General features: G+C 41.6%; 1 protein-coding gene and 1 pseudogene across 1 annotated transcript in view; one reads left to right on the forward strand and one right to left on the reverse strand.

The window, feature by feature from the left end:
* R3HDM2 (R3H domain containing 2) overlaps positions 1-24060 on the forward strand; it is a 163422-nt gene that overhangs the window by 5197 nt on the left and 134165 nt on the right. The gene's annotated exons all lie outside the window — the stretch shown is intronic.
* Positions 14733-24060, reverse strand: part of LOC129149708 (40S ribosomal protein S8-like) — a 28199-nt pseudogene continuing 18871 nt past the window's right edge.

Genomic DNA, 24060 nt, shown 5'->3' on the forward strand with positions numbered 1-24060 from the left:
GGCATGTGCCTGACCAAGGACTCAAACCATGACCTTCTGGTTCATCATAGGTTGATTCTCAACCACTGAGCCGCACATGCTGGGCTTCCTGTACTTTTTAAAAAAGAACTGATCAAATTGGGAACCCCCAGCCTATAGATGAGAGAGGATAAGGAGAAAATGTGTGAAAGCTTTAGCTAGTCATGTCTCTCAATAATCAAAACACTTTGTATTTTTAAAGGACTAATATTATTCTATTTCTCTTTAGTTTGTTAACCACAAAAGCATCACAAATCTTTTCACTTCCTTTAATTACTTGTCACACACACTGTGACTTTCTGAATTGTCAAAGACTGATTATTTCCTGGGAAATTATTTTCAGGCCTTTCTGGGTTTTTTCTTCCGGAAAAAAAAATGAAGCGGGTTATTAAGTGCTTTCATAAGGTCTCTTCCTTAATTTAGACCAATGTTTTGAGTCTTCCATTTATCTATAGGCATTTATAGTATGTTTTATAGTGTTTTGTTTTTTTTTTTTAGTATTGAAGACTTCAAAATCTTTGCAAGCAAATAAAAACTATAGTTTTGCACTCTTATCGTTATTCTGAAGTTCTTATCCTATAGAGTAAGAACTGTAAAGGTAAGTGAGATAATCAGAGGGTTTAAGAGAACTCAATTTATTTCCAGTAGCTTTTTTGTTGATTATGAGTCTTGCAGGAAAAGAAAGAGAAAAAGATGGTCTGCAGGCTAGTCAAGTTGTATCTTGATCTTTTGGAGGTATTTTTGCTCTGGCTATTTGTCTTCTTTAAAAAAGATTTAAAAAATATATATAGATATAAAATTCTTTTATTGATTTCAGAGAGGAAGGGAGAGGGAGAGAGAGATAGCAACATCAGTGATGAGAGAATCATTGATCAGTTGCAGGATTGAGCCTGCAGCCCCGCCATGTGCCCTGATCAGAAATCAAACTGTGACCTCCTGGTTCATAGGTTGACGTTCAGCCACTGAGCCACACTGGCCGAGCCTGCTATTAGTTCTCTATATAATTATTTTCTGATGTACAGAATAGAGATAGATATTTTTAACTACATTAACTAGTTTTCTCTGCCACTTGGTTCATTATCTTCTTTTGTGTAGATGCTTTTCGTATATTCCATGGTTATAACATTTGTGCTACAGTGTTCATTATTAATAATGATCAAAACCATATTTCATATCTGCAAAGTAGTTTTTTTTTTCCTAAAAGCTCACTGGACCTTAAAGTGGTCTCAGTAATTATATTAAAAGTTTAGATTTTCCAAGTGTGCAGTTCATATTTTTTATAGGGGCAGTATTTTTTTTTTTTTTACATGTCAGTCATAAGAATTTATGCATGGTTTTGGCATGTGAGCAGCATTCTGGGTACCAGGTAATTAATTCTTCATCCCTTGGAGAAGGGTGTTTCAGACTTGTGAAAGGTTCTGTAAGTTTCATAACAGAACCAGGAGGAAAGTAATCAAGGCAGTGACAATCTAAATTTCATAATGGATACATTTGAAATACATTTTTTTTCTCTATACTCAGAAATTGTTCTTTAGCCTTACCCTCCTTTGTGATTCTGTTGGAGAAGGGAAGAAGAGAATCTAGGATAGTACTCAGTTGATAACTTCCAGGAAAGAGTGGGCTATGGATTGGTAGCAGGTGAATGTAGACATAAGTGACTAAATGATCACTTATGGTTTCTAATGTTATTGATGGATAGAGCTCCCAGCAGCCATCAAAATCATTGGGAAGAACATCGTAGACCTGTTGTTAAGTCTAATGGACCTCTTTTCATCCTTATCTTCTTCAACCATTTGTCATGATTGATCCTTCTCTTTCTTGAAATGTTTCATTGACATGACATGACTTTTTTTTTTTAAATAGTTTTATTAATTTCAGAGAGGAAGGGAGAGGTAGAGAGAGATAGAAATAGAAACATCAATGATGAGAGAGGATCATTGATTGGCTGCCTCCTGCACGCCCCCCCTCCCCCACGGGGGATTGAGCCTGCAACCCCGGCATGTGCCCTTGACTGGAATCGAACCCGGGACCCCTCAGTCCTCAGGCCAACGCTCTTATCCACTGAGCCAAACCGGCTAGGGCGACATGACTTTTCTTATCCACTTGCATTCCTGGTGGCTTTTTTTCTCTTGCTCATTCTTAAATGTGTATTTTCCTCAGGGTTTCTTTAGTAGTCTCTCTTTCTACTTCTAATTCTTAAACCTTAACAGCATAAGCATCTTTTGGAGAATTTGTTAAGAATGGGCTAACAAAAGCCTTCATGACCTGGCCCCTGCCATACTCTCTGACCTACTTTGTACCACACTTTCCTCTTCTTACTAGCTCTAGCCATAGTAACTTTTTTTTTTTCCTGCCCCAAGGTCTTTGTGCTTATAATTCCTTCTGAGTGAAATGCTGTTTTTCCAGATCTTCGATTGACCTACCTCTTTTCATCATTCAAGTCACAGTTCAAATAATTTCTCCTTAGACTCCCTGACTACCTTATCCAAAATATTAACCTCCTCTTTGTGCTTCATGACATTCCTCTGTTTCATTATCTCCATTGCACTTGCCAATACCTTAAGTTACATTGTTTTCTTATCTGTAGTCTGGCTCACACCTAGAACTTCAACCCTATGAGAACAGGACCTTATTTCTATTATGATTGCTATATTCCTAGTGCCTAGAATAGTCACTCAGCACACATTTATGAAATGAATGAATGAAGTGTGGGTTCCTGGGTGTTAGTCCCAGAGATTTTGATTTAGCAGGCTTGGAATGGAGCCTAGGAGTTTGTATTTTAGCAAACATTCCAGGTGTTTCTGATGTCTCTGCTCAGTTGTGTTGAAAATCATTGCTTTACACAATCTGTTCCCCTCAACCACCCCGATGGCTTTACTTAGCATTTGTTACTATAAACTGACAATTTGTGAGCCTCTGTGTCCAGTTCTGATCTCTTGTCTGAGCTCTAGGCTTGTCTATTAAGTGGTTTCTTGAACATCGCCATTTGACTGTCACATAGCACTTCAAATTCAACATGACCAAAGCAAAAATAATTTTTTCTTGGAAATGTGTTTTTCTTTCTGAATCCTTTTTTTTTTTTTGTTCAAGATGCCACCTAGTTGCATAAGCTAGCAACCTGGATGTTATTCTTGAGTCCTTCTTACCCTTTAATATCAATAATCATAAAATTACGTAGACTCTTTATCTGCTCAGTTTTTCTTGACTCTTTTCATTTTTCTCAATCAGCATCACCACTTCCTTAATTCTGGAGACCATCCTCTCTCATCTGGATAATTGATGGCTTTTAACTGGCCCTCCTGCCCTAGCTTTGCTTCCAGTCTTTCATTTAGTTCTGTACCCTTATCAGGGGTGGGGAACATCCGGCCCACAGGCCGTATCATTTGTTCTGGCTCTGCCAAGGCATTAGGAGTGAGTTAATTAAATGTTTGACCAAATATAGCAGGATAATTTTTAAGTTGATAATTTTGTGTGGCCTCTGAATGATGTTATAAATATCCAATTGGCCCTTGGCAGAAAAAGGTTCCCCACCCCTGCTTTAGCTAAAGAAAACTAAATCTGTTATATTCTGCTTAAAGCATTAAAAAAAAATATATATATATATATATATGTGTGTGTGTGTGTGTGTGTATTTATATATATATATAAATATGTATATAAAATGTTTATTGATTTCAGAGAGGAAGGGCAAGGGAGAGAGAGATAGAAACTTCAATAATGAGAGAGCATCATTGATCAGCTGCTTCCTGCACATCCCCTACTGGGGATCGAGTCTGCAACCCGGACATGTACCATGACCTGGAATTGAACTGTGACCTCCTGGTTCATAGGTCATTCTCAACCATGCCTATGAGCCATGCCAGTGGTCATCCTGCTTAAAGCATTTTAATATCTTCTTGTTTCCAGTATAAAGGCTAGGTTTGTTTGTTTGCTTATTTATTTATCTATCCTCACCCGAAGACATGTTTATTGATTTGAGGGGGGGGGGGGGAAGGGATGTGTGTGTGTGTATGTGTGTGTGTGGGTGGGTGGGGAAGAGAGAGAGAAAGAAAAAAAGAAAGAAAGAAAGAGAAAGAAAGAAAGAGAGAAACATCAATGTGAGAGAGAAACATTGATACCGTTGCCTCCTGAGCGCTGATGGGATGGAACCTGCAACCTAGGCATGTGCCCTGACTGGGAATCGAACCTGCAGTCTTTTTGGTGTATGGTATGATGCTCCAACCAATTGAATCACCCAGCCAGGGCTTGAAAAAAAAAAAAAAATCTGGGGGCTTTACCTCACCTGCCTTACACTTTGCTGTTTTCACTTTGATTTCAGGGGTAGACTTCAGCTACAGATGAAGTACTTAGTTTTTCACTCTCCCTGTTCTTTCACCTTATCTTCCCTGAGTGCCTCTCTACCCCAAAACAACAAGAACCAAAACCCTCACTGGTTTGAGTATCATGTTCTGGTACCCTTCCAGGGCATCCCAAGCCTCTCATTTTCTCTGCCTCTTTGAACCAGTTCCCACAAAGCTTGGTTCCTCTTTGTCTTTACCATAGTTTTCTCTGTACATTTCATTCTGAGTTTCTGCTCAAACTGAAGTTAAATTTGCTAGGATCGTGATCTCTCTTGTGCCAGAAGAGCTCTCTAGAACATGTGATTTTTGTCTTATTCCTCTACTAGCTGTATGGACAAGAATAGGAAAGAAAGAAACTAGATTATTTGAAGCTTATGTTCTAGAGGTATATGTTCTAGATTGTGATTTTGCCAGTTGTGCTAAAGTAAGTTTTTGCTCTTGTTGCTGTACCATCAGAGTTGTACATTTTCCATTATCAAGGTATCTTCAATCTTATATTAATTATCCCACATTCAAATTTTCCTTCAGAGTTGTTTGGTTTAAAATTTATTCTTTGTGTCTTACTCTCCATCCTAGCAATATTTTTGACTATGAAGGAATGGGAAGACCAAGAGGGTTTGCACTTGGAGTATGATAGTGCAGAAATATTTCTTCTTTATTTTTTTAACTAAATGTCCATGATGGCTGAAAATTTAAGTTATTTGAACAGTATGGTAAGGAGGACTATTGAAACCTGCTTGATTTCTCTGTAGGCTTTATGAGGAAACTTGACTTTTGGAGATATTTATTAAGGTTGAGTACTTCTTTTTTTTTTTTAAATAAATCTTTATTGTTCAGATTATTACAATTGTTTCTCCTTTTTTCCCCGCATATCTCCCCATCACCCGGTTCCCTGCGCCCCCCCCCCCATTGTCCTTATCCATAGGTGTATGATTTTTGTCCAGTCTCTTCCCATACCCCCCCACACAGACACCCCTTTCCCCCTGAGAATTATCAATCCACTCCCATTCTATGCCTCTGATTCTATTATGTTCACCAGTTTATTCTGTTCCTCAGATTTTTAATTCACTTGATTTTTAGAATCACTTGTTGATAGATATGTATTTGTTGTTCATAATTTTTATCTTTACTTTTTCTTCTTTTTCCTCTTTTTTTCAAGAATACCTTTCAGCATTTCATATAATACTGGTTTGGTGGTGATGAACTCCTTTAGCTTTTTCTTATCTGTGAAGCTCTTTATCTGCCCTTCAATTCTGAATGATAACTTTGCTGGGTAGAGTAGTCTTGGTTGTAGGTTCTTGCTATTCATCACTTTGAATATTTCTTGCCATTCCCGTCTGGCCTGCATAGTTTCTGTTGAGAAATCAGCTGACAGTCGTATGGGTGCTCCCTTGTAGGTAACTAACTGTTTTTCTCTTGCTGCTTGTAAGATTCTCTCTTTGTCTTTTGCCCTTGGCATTTTAATTATGATGTGTCTTGGTGTGGTCCTCTTTGGATTCCTCTTGTTTGGGGTTCTGTGCGCTTCCTGAACTTGTAAGTCTATTTCTTTCACCAGGTGGAGGAAGTTTTCTGTCATTATTTCTTCAAATAGATTTTCAGTATCTTGCTCTCTCTCTTCTGGCACCCCAAAAATTCGGATATTGGTACGCTTAAAGCCATCCCGGAGGCTCCTTATGCTATCCTCACACTTTTGGATTCTTTTTTCTTTCCGCCTCTCTGGTTGGGTGTTTTTTTCTTCCTCATATTCCAGATCTTTGGTTTGACTCTTCAGGTGTGGTGGTCTACTCTGTATATTCTTTTTCTTTTTTTTTTCTAATATATTTTATTGATTTTTTACAGAGAGGAAGAGAGAGGGATAGAGAGTTAGAAACATCGATGAGAGAGAATCATCGATCAGCTGCCTCTTGCACACCCCCTACTGGGGATGTGCCCGCAACCAAGGTACATGCCCTTGACTGGAATCGAACCTGGGACCTTTCAGTCCGCAGGCCGACGCTCTATCCACTGAGCCAAACCGGTTTTGGCTACTCTGTATATTCTTTATTTCAGACAGTGTATGCATAATTTCTGACTGGTCCTTTTCCATTTTTTTGGTATTCTCATTTAGGTCCTTGAAGATCTCTTCAAGTTTCTCAGCGGTTTTTAGGAGATTCTTGAGTAACCTTATAAATATGGTTCTGAACACTGTGTCGTCCATTAGTTTGCTTTCATCTATCTCTCCTACTTGTGACATACTTCGATGTCTCCACATTTTGGCTGCCTCCCTGTGTTGATGGAGTGGCTTTGTGTGGTCGGTGACCTATAGGGGCCGGTAGCTCAGCTTCCCCAATCACCCTAGGTGGTCGCTCTTGGTACTCCCCTTTGTGGGCTGAGTGGGAAATCTTGGTGTAGTTAAAAGCCCTGATTGCTGTTGGTACACTGGGAGGAATTGACCTCCGGTCCAATTGGTTGTGAGGGCCTGCTGTGTCTATAACGGAAGAATTGCTGTGCTGGAGACACAGTAGGACTTTGGTGCTCACTGAGTCTGCCTCTTGAATGTGTCCCTTATGAGAGTGGTTGAAATCTGGTGTCGTCCACACCGACAGAAAAGTCACTCTCACTCTCTGACCGATGGCCGAGAGTCCCGTAGGCGTCTGGGTCCCCTGCGTGTCCCCAGAAACTGGAGTTCAGAGTGGTTGGGATTGTTGGTATCACTGGCGGGAATTGATCTCCAAGCCAGTTGGCTGTGAGGATCAGCAGTGTCTCCGCTGGGAGAGCTTCTGTGCTCAGCTTGGATGGGGCGGAGTCTCAGGGTGGCGCAGACAAGCTTCGGTTTCCCGTCTGTTCCGCCCTAAGAGGGGCGGTTTCTCTGTGCCCGAATTAATGGCTGCGCGCCTCTGAGAGAAGGCAGCTTTCGAGCCTCTCCCGCTGCCTAACAGACCAGTTTCTCCCCAGCTGGGGCTGGATTTCAGTGCAGACCGGAGGTTTTGTTTTTCTCCCGAATGAGAAATCCAGTCACTGGGAGGGCTGTGCTCAGCTTGGATGGGGCGGAGTCTCAGAATGGCGCAAACTTGGTTTCCTTCTGCGCAGCCTTAAGAGGGCCGGTTTCTCCAAGCCCTAATCAATGGCTGCGCGCCTCTGAGAGAAGGCAGCTTTCGAGCCTTGCCCGCTGCCAAACAGACCAGTTTCTCCCCGACCGCAGCTGGATTTCAGTGCAGTCGGGAGGTTTTGTTTTTCTCCCAAACGAGAAAGCTCGCCACGCAGCGTCTGCTGCCCTCCCTCTCCGCGCGCTGCGAGCAAGCCTGCCGTGTATTCAGCCGCCCGCCCTTTCCGCGCTCACGGATCTCCGCACCTCCACAGCTCCTGAGGCTCAGCGTCCCCCTCTCTTTTTTTCTCTAGTTGTAGGTTTTCCACTCTGCCAGCTTTCCGGTGGTTCTGGGCGGTGTGCGCTCTGTTTTCCAGTTGTAGTTTCAAAATTGTTGTGGTAGGCAACAGTTAGGTGTTTACCTTATGCCGCCATCTTGGTTTCTCCTTAGGTTGAGTACTTCTTAATACAGCTATTGATTTAAATATAAACACTTGAGATTAAAGCTGTATTTAATGAATTTTCTTAGGCTAGTTTCAATATTTTACTCCACCTATAGTTAGCAGAAAATACAAAAGGTCAAAGAGGTTTTTGCAGATATTAAATGAGCACACTTTCCATGTAGCTGGGATGTATTTATACCTGTTTGGTGACCACAGTCAGCAAGTATAGCCTACCTTACAGATCAGATTACTAGTCTCTAAATAATGTTCTCCAGTACTGTTCAATAACAGAACATCAGTGAAGTTAAGATTGGCAGAGAGAAAGTGGTGCTTTATTTCTGTGTGCCCCCTCCCCCCATCTTTTTCTTCCTTTCTCTCTTTGGAATTAACATTGCTTTCATAACTGTTTTCCTGACTCTTAGTTTCTTACAGGTTGAGATTAATTAGTTCAACCTCATATGAATTTCCTCATATGGGAAATGGTAAATGTCTTTTCAGTTTAGTAGACTGGCTGGATCCAGCCATAGGGTCTCTTCAGATTAGTAAAGTGTCATAGGCCATGAGATTCTCTTCTATTTACTCTGTCCTGTCATTTATTGTTGACTTGTGTTTTGCTCAATGCCCACAGTAGAGGACATACATTTAGCCTTACATATATATACTGTCTGACAGATGAGGCCCCCGGGAGATTATAAATTTTCACTTAAGAATGACAGGCATTGTCCTAGCCCATTTGGATCAGTGGATAGAGTGTCGGCCTGTGAATTGAAGGGTACTAGGTTCATTTCCAGTCAAGGGCACATGCCAGGATTGTGGGCTCGTTCCCCAGTGTGGTGTGTGCAGGATGCAGCCAATCAATGATTCTCTCTCCTCATTGATGTTTCTATCTCTATCTCCCCCTTCATCTCTGAAATCAAAAAAAAAGAAAAAAAAAAAAAGAATGACAGGCATTCACTTGCCACTGTTTCATTTTACCAATCCAGCTTTTTTTCACTTAACACAGATACAATCCTGTTGGTTAACTGCTTTGGTGCATTATGAGCCTATCATAGTATTAGGTTAGAAATCAGAGAAACCTATTATTATTATTATTATTATTATTATTATTATTAGTCTCTGTTAGAAAAAACATTACTTACGTGTTTTCTTCTCAGGACGGTTCTCTGTTACTAAGATATTTTCTTAGTTTCTGGTTCTCCTTTATTGGTATGATAGAAAAAGGGATCTTTAAGTCAGAACTGCTGCCAAAGTAATACCTAATATTAAGAAAATTTATAAGAACAACTCATTCCTTTACTCAAATGTTTAATAGGTGCCCATTATTTGTTAGATATTGTTATATGCTAAAAATACCAAGATAAATGCAACATTGTCTCTATCCTCAAGGAACTTGTGTTTTAATATAGATTACAAAAAACTAAATAAATTACAAGGTCACAGTGTTACACAATGTGGTGATAAAATATAATATGAAGCCAAAAAGAGGAATGGTTAATTCTAAATGACAGACTCAGATTCAGCTTTTCAGAGGAAAAGTTTGAACTGAATCTCAATGGATTAACTAATTCAACCTCATATAAATAGCTATAGTATTAGGTGCTGGGGTGGGGGTATAAAATAAAAAGATCTAGTTTTTACCTTAAAAGAGCTTAGACCAGTGGTCGGCAAACTCATTAGTCAACAGAGCCAAATATCAACAGTACAACGATTGAAATTTCTTTTGAGAGCCAAATTTTTTAAACTTAAACTTCTAATGCCACTCTTCAAAATAGACTTGCCCAGGCTGTGGTATTTTGTGGAAGAGCCACACTCGAGGGGCCAAAGAGCCGCATGTGGCTCGCGAGCCGCAGTTCGCCGATCACGGGCTTAGACAAATCAATCAGAGATTCTGCAGCCTGATGAACACTGAGCTAGAGGAATGCACAAGGTGCTTTAGAAGCACGGTGGAGATCTGGAAAGACTTGGGGTGATAATCCAGCTGAATCTTGAAGGGCTGACAACAGTTAGCCAGGTGAAATATGGGGAAGAGAGTCTAGGGTGGAACTGCATGTGTAAAGGGTGGAGGTGTACAGCAGAGCAGCAAGATGCCTTTGACAAATTTCAAGGAGTAGGATGTGTCTAAACATAGGATACTTTTATGGGGTTAGAGAAAAGGCTAGAGAGATAGGTAGGGGCCTGATCTTGAAGGCCTTATTTGGTAGGTCCGTGGTCGGCAAACTGCGGCTCGCGAGCCACATGCGGCTCTTTGGCCCCTCGAGTGTGGCTCTTCCACAAAATACCACGGCCTTGGTGAGTCTATTTTGAAGAAGTGGCGTTAGAAGAAGTTTAAGTTTAAAAAATTTGGCTCTCAAAAGAAATTTCAATCGTTGTATTGTTGATATTTGGCTCTGTTGACTAATGAATTTGCCGACCACTGTGGTAGGCTAAAAAGTTTGAATTTTGTCTTAAACTATGAAAACTATTGAAGGATTTATTTTTTTTTTTTTAAGATCACTTTTAGTAATTTAGCAGCTAGTCAGGGAAATAGACTGGAATCAGGAAATAAACTGGAGTCCAGTTGAGTTTAAGGGCAAAGTAATCCAGATAAGAAGTAGGGTCTGAAGTGGCCCTGCCAGGGATGAACAGATTCAGGAGATATTTAGTGGGTAGATGTGTTAGACTTGGAGGTGTGTCTGTGTGTGAATATGGAGGTGAAAGTGATGAGTTTTGGATGACTCCCGGGGTGGATGGTGACATTATTTATGTTAGGCAAACAGGAAGTTGCTTATTTGGGAGTAAAAGTGAGGTGTTTGTTTTTGGATTGGTTGAATTTGGGGTACATGTGAAACTATGTGGAAATGACTAACAGGAAGTTAGATGTACCAGTCTGGAGTTGGAGAGAGATATTGGGCCTGGAGAGACATTTGGGAGTCAACAGTATATACCTTGTAGTCATCTAAGGATCGTGTCAAGACTGAAGAGCTGAAGGCTGGGAGCCTTGGAGAACACTGACAGTGGTAATAGAGCCCTGGAAGAAAATTGAAGAGGCCAAGAAGGTAGATGGAGAACCAATAAAGTGTGTGTGATAGCGTCTTAGAGGAGAGAGTTTCAAGGAGGCAGACAGTCATTTCAGGTGTGGAGTGAAGGCCTTAATGGCTATTACCTGAATCAGTTATTATATTGGTGGTTGCAAATATTGATTCTCTCATTCCTTCTACATTTACTAGTTGGTGTTGCTCTGTAAAGAAGAGTTTGATTTCTCTCTCTTTTTGTTTTGTTTTTGTTTTTGAGAGTCACTCTATAGATTTGAGGGTCACTCTATATACTTAAAAAAAACTTGGGCCCGGCTGGTAGGGCTCAGTGGTTGAGCATCGACCCATGAACCAAGAAGTCACTGCTTCACCCTGGCCTGTTTGGCTCAGTGGATAGAGCATCGGCCTGTCGACTAAAGGGTCCCAGGTTTGATTCCAGCCAAGGGCACATGCCCTGGTTGTGGGCTCGGTACCCCTCCCCCCCTCCCCCAGGGGCATGCAGGAGGCAGCCAATCAATGATTCTCTCTCATCATTGATGTTTCTATCTCTCTATTTCTCTTTCTTCCTCTCTGAAATCAATTAAAAAAAAAAAAAAGTCACTGCTTCGAATTCTGGTCAGGAGATAGGCCAGGGTTGCAGGCTCAATCCCCAGTAGGGGGTTGTGCAGGAGGTAGCCGATTAATGTTTCTCTCTCATCGATGTTTCTATCTCTCTATCCCTCTGCCTTCTGCTCTCTCTAAAATTAATAAAAACATCTCGATATGTTCCAATCCATTGCTCTACAGATTAAAAACACTGACTATAGCCCTAGCTGGTTTGGCTCAGTGGATAGAGAGTCGGCCTGTGGACCGAAGGGTCCCAGGTTCTATTCCGGCCAAGGGCACATGCCTGGGTTGCGGGCTCAGAAGTGCAGGAAGCAGCTGATCAATTTTTCTCTCTCATCCTTGATGTTTCTCTCTTTCCCTCTCCCTTCCTCTCTGAAATCAATACAAATATATTTAAAAAACCCCACACTGACTATATTCAATATTATAGTAATTGTCATAGTTTGGTCAATGGGAGCCTCTTCAAACTGACTCCTATGCCCTTTTGACATGAACAGGTCAAGTTTTGAGCACTTGCTTACACTCTGGCACAGATGTTTGAAGTTCACATTGTACTTTACTTGCCCCAGACCTGGAGTCAATAATTTCTGCAAGGAACCTTGATTCCTTTAGTGGGGAACTGCTTCTCATTCTTAATGATCTATCCTTAGCTATCTTCATGGGATCAATTATTTCCAGTAAAAAAAAAAAAAAAATTGAGTGAACTCTAGACCTAAGACCCAGATGTACTTAATAACAAAATGTCTAAATTGAGTTATTTCTCAGAATGAAGTGAGCTACAGGCAGTGATAATGACTTGCTATGGGAAATGGATATTGAGCAGAAAATTGGTATTATTTCAGTGCTCCTCACCTTACAATGTAGTTACTGCCCAAGAAACTGATCGAAAGTTGAAAATATCATAAGTCAAAATGCATTTAATACACCTAACCTATTGAACATCATAGCTTAGCCTCTCCTACCTTAAATGTGCCAGAATATTTAGACATTAGCCTATAGTTGGGCAAAATCATCTCGCTGCCACTGCTCACCATCATGAGAGAGTATCATGCTACATACACATCGCTAGCCCGGGGAAAGATCAAAATTCAAATTATGATTTCTAGTATCACTTTCATACCATAAAGTCAAAAATCATAAGTCAAAGCAGCGAAAGTTGGGGATTATCTGTATTGGGGTTTTTTCCCCCCTAACTTGGTGATGACATGTGAAGGTGAAAATAAGTTTTCATGTCCTCTTACTCTCATGCAATCCAGGCTTTTCCTTACTGTGGTGTAATCACTTAAGGGTTTCCCTCTTTGTATCTTCTCTTGTCTGAATTAAAATCTCCTTAGAGAGGGAAACTTCTAAACCAGAGCTTTCATACTTTGTGCTTTGAATCTAAACTTGCATACACACACATATTGCATATTGGTCTGTGAATATAGTCTAGGAAACTGACTTGAAGTTAAGGTGTTTGTATTGAACATGGAGTGTGGTTTTAGATTTAAGAAAATCTAAATCGCCGAAACCGGTTTGGCTCAGTGGATAGAGCTTAGGTCTGCGGACTGAAGGGTCCTGGGTTCAGTTCCGGTCAAGGGCATGTACATTGGTTGCGGGCACATCCCCGGTGGGGGTGGGGTGTGCAGGAGGCAGCTGGTCGATGTTTCTCTCTCATTGATGTTTCTAGCTCTCTATCCTTCTCCCTTCCTCTCTGTAAAAAATAAAATATATTAAAAAAAAAAAAAGAAAATCTAAAATCCCCAGCGGGGGGTGTGCAGCAGGCAGATGATTTATGTTTCTCTCTCATCGATGTTTCTAACTCTCTACCCCTCTCCATTCCTCTCTGTAAAAAATCAATAAAATATATTTTTTAAAAAAGAAAATATAAAATAGAATTAGCCTTAGAATTGGTATCTGATATACCCCCAACCAATTATGGTCCAACAGAGTGAGAATGTCCTGCTCTAGGATACTATATGAAACCAGCTATGTCAGTCTCCTCTACAAAAACATTGTTCACTGAAGGTGAAACCCATTAAACCTATCTGTATGTTCTTTTGATGTGGAAACAGATAAGTAAGCTATAAGGAAAGGAATAGTGTGCAATTAGCATGTTCTGTTGAAAATTTAAAATCCTGCCTATTATCCCTTTGGGAATAGACTACATATTTTAAAAAATATACTAGAGGCCCAATGCATGAAATTCGTGCAAGGGGCTCAGCCTTCGCAGCTGCAGTGGCTTGCCTCGGCCCTTGCAGCCCTGGCTTCGTCCGGAAGGTTGTTCGGCTCTCCGGTCTAATTAGTATATTACATTTTTATTATTATAGATTTTAGAGAGAGAAGGGAAAAGGATATATAGAGAGAAGCATCGATTGGCTGCCTCCTGCACGCCCCACTCTGGGCATCTAGCCTGCAACCCTGGGCACGTGTCCTGACTGGGAATTGAACCAGCAGCCTCTTGGTTCATGAGTCAACACTCAACCACTGAACCACACTGTCCAGGCTATAGAATATATTTTTGAAGAGGGAAATTGTTATAGATAGAAGTTATAGATAATATTTTACTTAACCCAAGTGCTAACCTATCTGTTGATTGTCTAGCTTATATATTTATTTTATGTGGATGACTGCTTTAAGATTATTTAAGAAATTAGCTGCCTGGCAACATAAAAGTGCAGATATTAAAATGAATTACATGCTTTCCAACTATTGCTGTTACTTGGCTAAATTTAGAACCATGCAGAGCTCCTGCAGAATTGAAATCTCTGGTGCTTTTAAGTCAAGACAGACAATATTCAGCTTTTCAGATTAAGGAAGAAGAAATATAGCTTCAAATTAATTTTTGCACTGTCACCCAGACTACTTAATTAAGACATAGAGTCCAGTGAAAAGTCAAAACTATTCTGAGATTTTTACTTCACTGTTGTTGAAAACTTGTTGGAGCCTAGGCTCTGGGTGTGAAAGGGATAAATTCCCCCCCATGTGTATTGCTGGAGGCTGTCTACTGTTTTCCCCACTGTCTCTTCAAATTTTGCTTGATACGTATAGTTCTTATATTTCACTTGGATGGATGAGGTAATGCATCTGAGCTAGATATCAGGTGGGTACTTGTGGGTGAATTTTATGACACGAATTGTTTTGCAAGTATATAAATTCACACTAGTGTAGAATGTGTGTGTGTGTGTGTGTGTGTGTGTGTGTGTGTGTGTGTATGTGTATGAACAATAAACACCTTTATTACATGAGCTAAGATATGAGGGAAGGGGATTTATTTGCCTTTCCTGGCCTTGGTTTTCCTCAGCTAGAACTCCAGTTCTTGCCTTCTAGCACATAGTCTTTTGCTGTGCCACATTGGCCTGGGGCCTGGTTTTGAAGAGATGCATATAAGAAGTTTGCCCTGCAGAAATTGCTCCTCTAGGAGATGGCTGATTTTGGCATTCTTTTCCTTTTCATCATATTTCTTCTGAATTTTCTTTGATCATTTTTTGTTTAAAGTCTCTTTGTTCTTCCTCAGAAGTCAGCTAGACCCCCTACTTTCAGCCCAGAGGTACCGAGTGCTGTCAATGAGCACGATGTAGTTCTCTACTAGGGTCTTGGTGTGGACCAGTTCATTGTTGGATGCATTGTAGACAACATTAAAAATCCTTGTTTTGCATAAAACACTTGGAGTCCCAGGAGAAGTTGCCCACATCTGGCCTCATGCAGACTGTGTGTGTACGGCGGGGGCCAATCTTAGGGTTGGCAGCAGGGCATCACTGCTCATATTTTCGCTTTTTTGTGGTAGGACTTTCTCTTGCCCCTGGTCTTGCTGTGCTTGTGCCAGTTGTCTCGAGAGATGCCAATGGCTCGCTGCCAGTTGGAAAGAGCAAGTGTAGGATATTCTGAGGAGAAATTTAGTTATACATTTAACTGTATATGAAATGTGAAAATCTGTTGATGGAGTTGCGTAGGATCTTTACATGAGAAATAGCAAATAAAGCCCTAGCCGCTTTGGCTCAGTGGATAGAGCATCAGCCTGTGAACTGAAGGGTCCCGGGTTCGATTCCAGTCAAGGGCACATGCCTGGGTTGCAGGCTCGATCCCCAGTAGGGGGAGTGCAGGAGGCAGCTGGTCAATGATTTCTGATGTTTCTATCTCTCTCTCCTCCCTTCCTCTCTGAAATCAATAAAAAATATATATAAAAAAGAAATAGCAAATAAAAGGAATAGTTATTTTGGCTAATTTAAATATAATTTAAAAAGTAAGATTTTCACATATGAAGTAAATATGATGTGTTTACTACCTGATTTGGCAATTGGAAATGTAGGATTTTGTTGCTACTTTAGTAAGAAGTTTTAAGGACACTTGAAAAAATGCCAAAAATTATTGTAAACCAAGAAAACCCCATAAAAATGGAATGTGTGTTTTTTCTGATTCTGGATTTATACAAATGTTGAAATGGTGAAATGTTGAAAAACAAACCTACATATTACTCTTTTAAAAATATTGATTTCATTGAAAAAATATTTTTATTGATTTTGGAAAGAAAGGGAGAGGGAGAGAGATAGAAACATCAATGATGAGAGAGAATCATTGATTGGCTGCCTCCTGCATGCCCCACATTGGGCATCAAGCCCGCAACCCGGGCTTGTGCCCTGATCTGGAATTGAACCCTGAGCCACGCTGGCCAGGCCATATTACTTTTATTGAATTAATCCTATGTGCACCATCCCTCTGCTTTCCTGCTAGGCTTCCATAGATGAGTTCTAGAAGAGAGGAGTCTCTGTTTCTTGGAGAAATGAGCTGCCTTCAAAGGACTTACTGTTTAGTGAGGCAAAATATTATGCAAAAGGTAGCAGGATAGTTGTTATTTTCTTTTTGCTTTTTTTTTTTTTTTTTTTTTACAAAGAACATGGATTTCTTTTATAATTAGAGGAAAAATAAATTACTTAAAAAAGATCAACTCAGTATTTGAAAATATTTTATAGACTTGTTCTCCAGCACTCTTTTATTTTTATCCTCATCTGAAAATAAGTTTATTGATTTTAGAGAGAGAAGAAGTAGGAGAGAGAGAGAAAGAAAAACATCGATGTGAGAGAGAAACATCGATTGGTTGCTTCTAGTATAAGCCCCAACCAGGAATTGAACCTGCAACCTTTTGGTGTACAGGATGATACTCCAAACCAGCGGTCGCCAACTGGTGGCCTATGGATCACCGATGGTCCGTGAGGTCTGAAAGGTTGGCGACTGCTGCTCCAAACAACTTCCACCCAGGCAGGGACAGCACTCTTTTATTTTTTAAAAAATATTTGTTGATTTTAGGAAGAGAGAGAGATTTGTTCCATTTATTTATGCATTATTGGTTGCTTCTTGTATATGCCCTGACTGGGGATAGAACCTGCAACCTTGGACCCCATGGTCGGCAAACTGCGGCTCGCGAGCCACATGCGGCTCTTTGGCCCCTTGAGTGTGGCTCTTCCACAAAATACCACGGCCTGGGCGAGTCTGTTTTGAAGAAGTGGCGTTAGAAGAAGTTTAAGTTTAAAAAATTTGTCTCAAAAGAAATTTCAATCGTTGTACTGTTGATATTTGGCTCTGTTGACTAATGAGTTTGCCAACCTGCTCTAACCAACTGAGCTATCTGGTCAGGGCCTCTCCAGCACTTTTTGTTAATCCTCACTGAAGGATATTTTTTTCCATTGATTTAAAAAAGATATTTTTAGAGAGTGGAAGGGAGGGAGGTGTGATGGGGAGAGAGAAAGAGAGAGCTTTCACATCAATTGGTTGCCTCCCAAATGAGCTCCAACCGGGGCTGGGGATTGAACCTGCAACCAGGTATGTGCCCTTGACAGGGAATCGAACCCGCAACCTTAGGTGTACAGGCTGACACTCTAACCATTGAGCACATGGGCCAGGGCTCTCTCCAGCACTCTCGATTGGTTTCTAGTTATGTGGAGAGTTCTTTTTTTCCTAGGCTTTATGACGGTTTCTTTGGGTTATCTCTTTTTATGTTATAGCTGAAGCTCTTATTAAGTTTCAGTGTATTTAATCAATCATTTAGCTAACAAAACTTCTATTTAAACCTAGTAAGTATAGAATTCTTTTTCTGTGAAAGAGTGTAAATATGCCCATTTGAACTCTGAGAAGAAAACTTGTTGTGATTATTATTAGCTTATCTTAACTTGCTGGAGACTTAGCTTTTTGATGTCTCAAAACGGACCCCTGCAAAATTTGAAGAAGACAATATTATATGCTTTTACTAGAGTAAAAACTTAATTTTAGCATAAAGTAGCACTTGAGGTAACAGGGAAGAATATTGGATTTTTCCCATAGGTCTCAGGGTTTTTCAGAGACAACTTTATTGTCAGATAAGGTTCTTGGGACCATTAGAAGGCTTAGTATCATGCTAGGGCTGTGGGATCAAAATATTTTAGTGTATTAAAGGACCATACAGACTAACTGTGGAGATAAATCATGAACATTTAATGATCAAACCAACAGTAGATAATAATGAGTTATATTCTGTAATATAAACAGGATGCAATAGGATTGAGTTGAGTCTAATTGTGTAGTATAAACAAATGGAAAAGAGAGAAATTAATACAGAAAGGTAAGGAAGAGGTAGAATTGAACTGGGCTTTTATTGTGGAAAATTTAAACATTCTAAAGCAATGAGAATAGTAAAGTGAGCCTCCATGTATAGTTATTAGCCTATGACTAATCTTGTTTCATTTATGCTTCTACCACCCACCCCCTTCCTGATTATTTTGGAGCCAATCCGGGATGTATTATTTAATCCATAAATATTTCAGTATATATCTCTAAAAGAAAGGACTTTAAAAAAACAATACTAGCACTAGCTGGTTTGGTTCAGTGGATAGAGCACCGGTTTATGGACTGAAGGGTCCCAGATTCGATTCCAGTCAAGGGCACATGCTGGGTTACAGGCTTGATCCCCAGTAGGGGGCGTGCAGGAGGTAGCCAATCAATGATTTTCTGCCATCATTGATGTTTCTATCTCTCCTTCTCTCTTCCTCTCTGAAATCAATAAAAATATATTTTAAAAAATACCAACACCATTTGCACACCTAAAATACTTAATAATTACTTAGTATTACTAATACACTTCTGATATTCATATTTCCTTGACTGTATTATCATTTTTTAAACAGCCTATCCTATCTAATAAAAGAGTAATATGCAAATTAACCATCACTGCGCTACACCCACAAGCCACATCTACCAGCCAATCAGAGCAAGTGTGCAAATTAACCCCAATCAAGATGGCTGTGGCCACAGAGAGCAGGAGGGAGGCTTGGGTTTACCCGGCAATGGAGGAAGCCAAGCTTTCCACACACCCTGGCGGGCCCAGGCCTCCATTCAAGGGTACAAAGTTTCAATTATAGAAGGTAAATAAATTCCAACAGAAATGGCAGCAGCCAAGGAGCTGGAAGAGCAGGAGGCTAGGGTTGCCCCGGGCGATGGAGGAAGCCAAGCTTCTGCAGCCCTGGCCGGCTCAGGCCTTCACTCCAGGCTACAAAGTTTCAATTATAGAAGATAAATAAATCCCAACAGAAATGGCTGCTGCCACGGAGCAAGCAGGAGGCTTGGCTCCGCTCCAGGCTGCGAAGTTTCAATTGTAGAAGATAAATTCCAGATACCAGGGCCTCCGCTTGGGTCACCGGGGGGCATGGCTAGCCTGCAAACCACCACAGGCCCCTTGCCTAGGCCCCCCCATGCCCCAAGGGAACCTCCACCCTGATCTAGGACACCCTTCAGGGCAAACCAGCTGGCCCCCACAGATGCACCAGGCCTCTATCCTATCTAATAAAAGAGTAATATGCAGATTGACCATCACTCCAACACACTAGATGGCCTCCCCCATGTGGTCAAAGATCCTGCCCCCATGTGGACACAAGATGGCCACCACAAGATGGCCAGCAGGGGAGGGCAGTTGGGAGGGACCAGGCCTGCAAGGGAGGGCAGTTGTGGGCGATCAGGCAAGCAGGGAAGGGCAGTTGGGAGGCACCAGGCCTGCAAGGGAGGGCAGTTGGGGGTGAACAACCCTGCAGGGGAGGGCAGTTAGGGGTGACCAGGCTGGCAGAGGAAGGAAGTTGGGGGCAAACAGGCTGGCATGGGAGTGGTTAGGGGGTGATCAGGCTGGCAGGCAGAAGTGGTTAGGGGCAATCAGGAAGGCAGGCAGGTGAGCAGTTGGGAGCCAGCAGTCCTGGATTGTGAGAGGGATCCCAGATTGGAGAGGGTGCAGACTGGGCTGAGGGACACCAACTCCCCTCCCCACCCCCCGTGCACAAATTTCATGCACCGGGCCTCTAGTATATTTATAATAGGATTCAAATAGCCTATTGCTTATAGTTGGTCAGTATATCTTTAAAATCTCTCTTTTTTAAAAAAAATATTTTTATTGATTTCAGAGAGGAAGGGAGAGGGAGAGATAGAAACATCAATAATGAGAGAGAATCACTGATTGGCTGCCTTGTGCACAACCCCCCCCACCGGGGATCAAGCCCATGACCCGGGCATGTGCCCCGATCAGGAATCAAACTGTGACCTCCTGTTTCATAGGTTGGTGCTCAACCACTGAGCGACACTAGCCAGGCCTAAAATCTTTTAATCTAAAAGATTTTTCCTCTTTTTTTTTCTATGCAGTTTATTTGTTGAAGAAACTAGGTCATCTATTCAGTAGTTTACCACAGATGGATTTGGTGATCAACATCATAGCAATGTCATTTAACATGTTTCTCTGTTCTCTGTGTTTCCTTCAAATTTGGCAGTTACATCTAGAGACTTGATCAGATTCAGATTCAGTATTTTGGCTAGAATACTTTATATTGTATTTCTATTAGGAAGGAGATGTATGACATCTATTAGTCACTTTTTTATGATGTCAGAAGCCATTGATGATCATTGTCTACACCCATTCATTGAACTTCGTTAAGGGTTAAAAAATGGTGATATTAAAATTCTATCATTTCTTAATTTATGATAGCTAAAATACTTTTATAAAGATATACTTCCCCTCATCACCTATTTGCTTACTCTGAGATACAACTTGTGCAGAAAAGGCAAGACAAATGCCATTTTCAAAATAATGAGTTTGTTAACTAACATCTTGCAAAGGTGATTGGTAAGTTTTATTTTAATTGTTATTATGGACTCTCCAATTTAAGCATATTTATGTGTTTCAACCAATTTTAATTTTATTCTTATTGATGTCTCACTTTCTCATCTTGGCAAATAGGAACCTCCGATGTCCTTTTGCTGTGATCCTGTTACTCTTTGATAGCTTCTTTGTTTTCTAGCTAACATGATGTTCTGAGATCACCTGTTACATTTCCATTCCTGGGCATGTGTATCAGCCATTGCCCCCCAAATCCTAGTTCCTTTATGGGGAAATGATGTTTAGAGACCACAGTCTGGGTGCAAGAGTACTCATTCGCTTAGTGGGTTGGTCATTGTTTTTTGCCATTTTCAGTGAACAAGGCTAGGAAATAAGGTGGCTTTTTTTTTTAAAAATAAATCTTTATTGTTCAGATTATTACATGTGTTCCTCTTTTCCCCTCCCCCCCATAGCTCCCCTCCACCTGATTCCTCCCCCCATGCCCTTACCCCCGCCACTGTCTTCATCCATAGGTGTAAGATTTTTTTTTTTTTAATATATTTTATTGATTTTTCACAGAGAGAAAGGGAGAGGGATAGAGAAATAGAAACATCGATGAGAGAGATACATCGATCAGCTGCCACTTGCACACCCCCTACCGGGGATGTGCCCGCAACCAATGTACATGCCCTTGACCGGAATCGAACCTAGGACCCTTCAGTCCGCAGACCGACGCTCTATCCACTGAGCCAAACCGGTTTCGGCAGGTGTAAGATTTTTGTCCAATCTCTTCCTGCACCCATCAGACAACCTTCCCCCTGATAATTGTCCGTCCCCTCCCTTTCTATGTCCCTGTTTCTATTGTATTCACCAGTCCATTCTGTTCTTCAGATTTTTTATTCACTTGATTTTTAGATTCACTTGTTGGTAGGTATGTATTTGATGTCTTTTTGTGTAACTTATGGATGTGAGGAGTTGAAATCTGGTGTCTCACGCTGACCACTAAGTGCATTGGCTAGTTCAGGTGCTGTCTGAGGCTACCCTGCAGGAGCTACAGTGAGAACTGCCGTCCTCTCCTTCCTGCTTGGAGTTTGGAGGCCTTGGAGCTGTCTGTACCGGGTTGCAAGTTTACTAGTTTAAACTGCAACAGAGAAGGCCATTCAAATGCAAAAGCCGCTGCTAGGAGCTTGGGTGTGTTTGTAGATTGTGCGGGGCGGAGTCTCGGGGCGTCACTAGGCTAGGGCGTGGCCAACAGCAATGGCTGGCAGTGAGCCACCTCCAACCGCATCCCTGCAACTGCGTCCCTGCAGTCTCGCGCCCCGGCGCAGCCAACAATTCTACCTCCACGCAGCTCTGCTAGTAAGCCACCCTCACTCTCCGACCTGCTGGCAGACAGCCCAGTCTCTCCCCAGAAACTGGATTTCAGAGAGATTGGGGGCTTGTCTCTCTTGGGATTGAAGAAAGCAATGCCCGCCTCCAGCTGGGCTCCGCCACCAGCTCGTATTGCGCGTGCGCTCCCCTGTACCTCAGTTTTTCAGCGTTTGCCCCCTGATTGCTCCCGTCTCTTTCGGTCTAGTTGTAGAGGTTCTGCTCAGCCAGCTTTCCCGAGGTTCTGGGTGATAGACGTTCTGTCTTTTAGTTGTAGTTTTGGAAATTGTTGTGGGCAGCAGCAGCCCAGATATTTATCTATGCCACCATCTTGGATCCTCTTAAGGTGGCTTTTTTAAAAAAATATATATTTTATTGATTTTTTACAGAGAGGAAGGGAGAGGGATAGAGAGCTAGAAACATCGATGAGAGAGAAACATCGATCAGCTGCCTCCTGCACCGCCCCCACTGGGGGTGTGCCTGCAACCAATGCACGTGCCCTTGACCGGAATCGAACCTGGGACCCCCAGTCTGCAGGCCGACGCTCTATCCACTGAGCCAAACCGGTTTCGGCTTAAGATGGCTTTTAAAAAAAAGAAAGAATATCACAAATTCATATCAATATTTCCAAATAAAAGTCAGGACAATAGATTTTTTTAATTAAAAATTTTCAACTTTATAGAGGTTTGCATTTTTTAAATTATGAAAGTAATCTGTGTTCATTATAAGAAATATAAATATTTATATATAAGTATAAATACACACACACACACACACACACACACACACACACACACATAAACTAGAGGCCCAGTGCACAAAATTCATGCACGGGTAAGGTCCCTAGGCCTGGCCGGCGATCAGAGCCTATCTGTGAGGCGACTGGTTGGGTGATTGGGGCCCCTGCTGGTACCTGCCTTGGCTGACCTGGTGCGGCCTGCTCACTGGCCCCACCCCCCCGCTGACACTGCTGGTCGGGCCTGAGGGCTGGGGGCAGCTCCTGTGTTGGGCATCTGCCCCCTGGTGGTCAGTGCATGTCATAGTGACTGGTTGTTCCACCAGTCATTTGGCTGTTCAGTTGATTTGCATATTAGGGTTTTATATAGGATATAAATAATTCATGCTCAGTGGTTGAGGGTCGACATATGAACCAGAAAGTTATGGTTCCATTCCTGGTCAGGGCACATGCCCAGCTTGCGGGCTCAATCCCCAGTGTAGAGTGTGCAGGAGGCAGCCAATCAATGATTCTCTCTCATCATTGATGTTTCTGTCTCTCTCTTCCTCTCCCTCCCTCTCTGAAATAAATAAAAATATATTTTAAAATAGGATTATAAGTAATTCAAAAGAATATAAGATAAAATGTGAAGATCCTGGGATCTACCCCAGAATCACTAGTTAACCACTTAATACAGTTAATTCAAAGGTTTCATAGTGGGTATCTTTTATTCTTATACTAGAGGCCCAGTGTGTAAAATCGCGCAAGACCCAGGCTCGCTTTGCCGGCGGGACCCCAGACCCACCCTGTGCGAGATGCGGGACCCCAGCCCCGCCCTGCGCAAGCCACGGGCCCTGCCAGCCCCATGCAAGCCCCAGTCTGCGAGAGGTGCTCCATGCACCTCCTGGTGACTGGTGATTTGGTCGTTCAACTGTTACAGCGTCATGACCACAGGCCTTTTATTATATAGATCAATTATAGATACCTGATTTAGGCACTTAAAAATTTGGCATCTTTTTTGAGGTTAGAGAAAATGAGATGTTATTATGTGAAATAGAGATTATTATATATTTTTTAGATTTATTTTTTGAGTTGGTATTAATTTACATGGTTCATAATGCTAAGGATAGAAAAAAACAGGGTAAAGTTTTTTCTTGCTCCTATAACCCAACCAGTCAGTTCCTCTTTCCTAAGGCAACTAATATTATCAGTTTTTGTGCATCCTATCCTATCTAATAAAAGAGTAATATGCAAATTCTCCATCACTCCAAGACAAGATGGCTGCCCCCATGTGGTCAAAGATGGCTGCCCCCATGTGGACACAGATGGCTGCCACAAGATGGCCGGCAGGGGAGGGCAGTTGTGGGCAGTTAGGGATGACCAGGCCAGCAGAGGAGGGCATTTGGGGTGACCGGG

This window comes from Eptesicus fuscus, chromosome 7, assembly GCF_027574615.1.
Source record: "Eptesicus fuscus isolate TK198812 chromosome 7, DD_ASM_mEF_20220401, whole genome shotgun sequence".
Taxonomy (NCBI): Eukaryota; Metazoa; Chordata; class Mammalia; order Chiroptera; family Vespertilionidae; genus Eptesicus; species Eptesicus fuscus.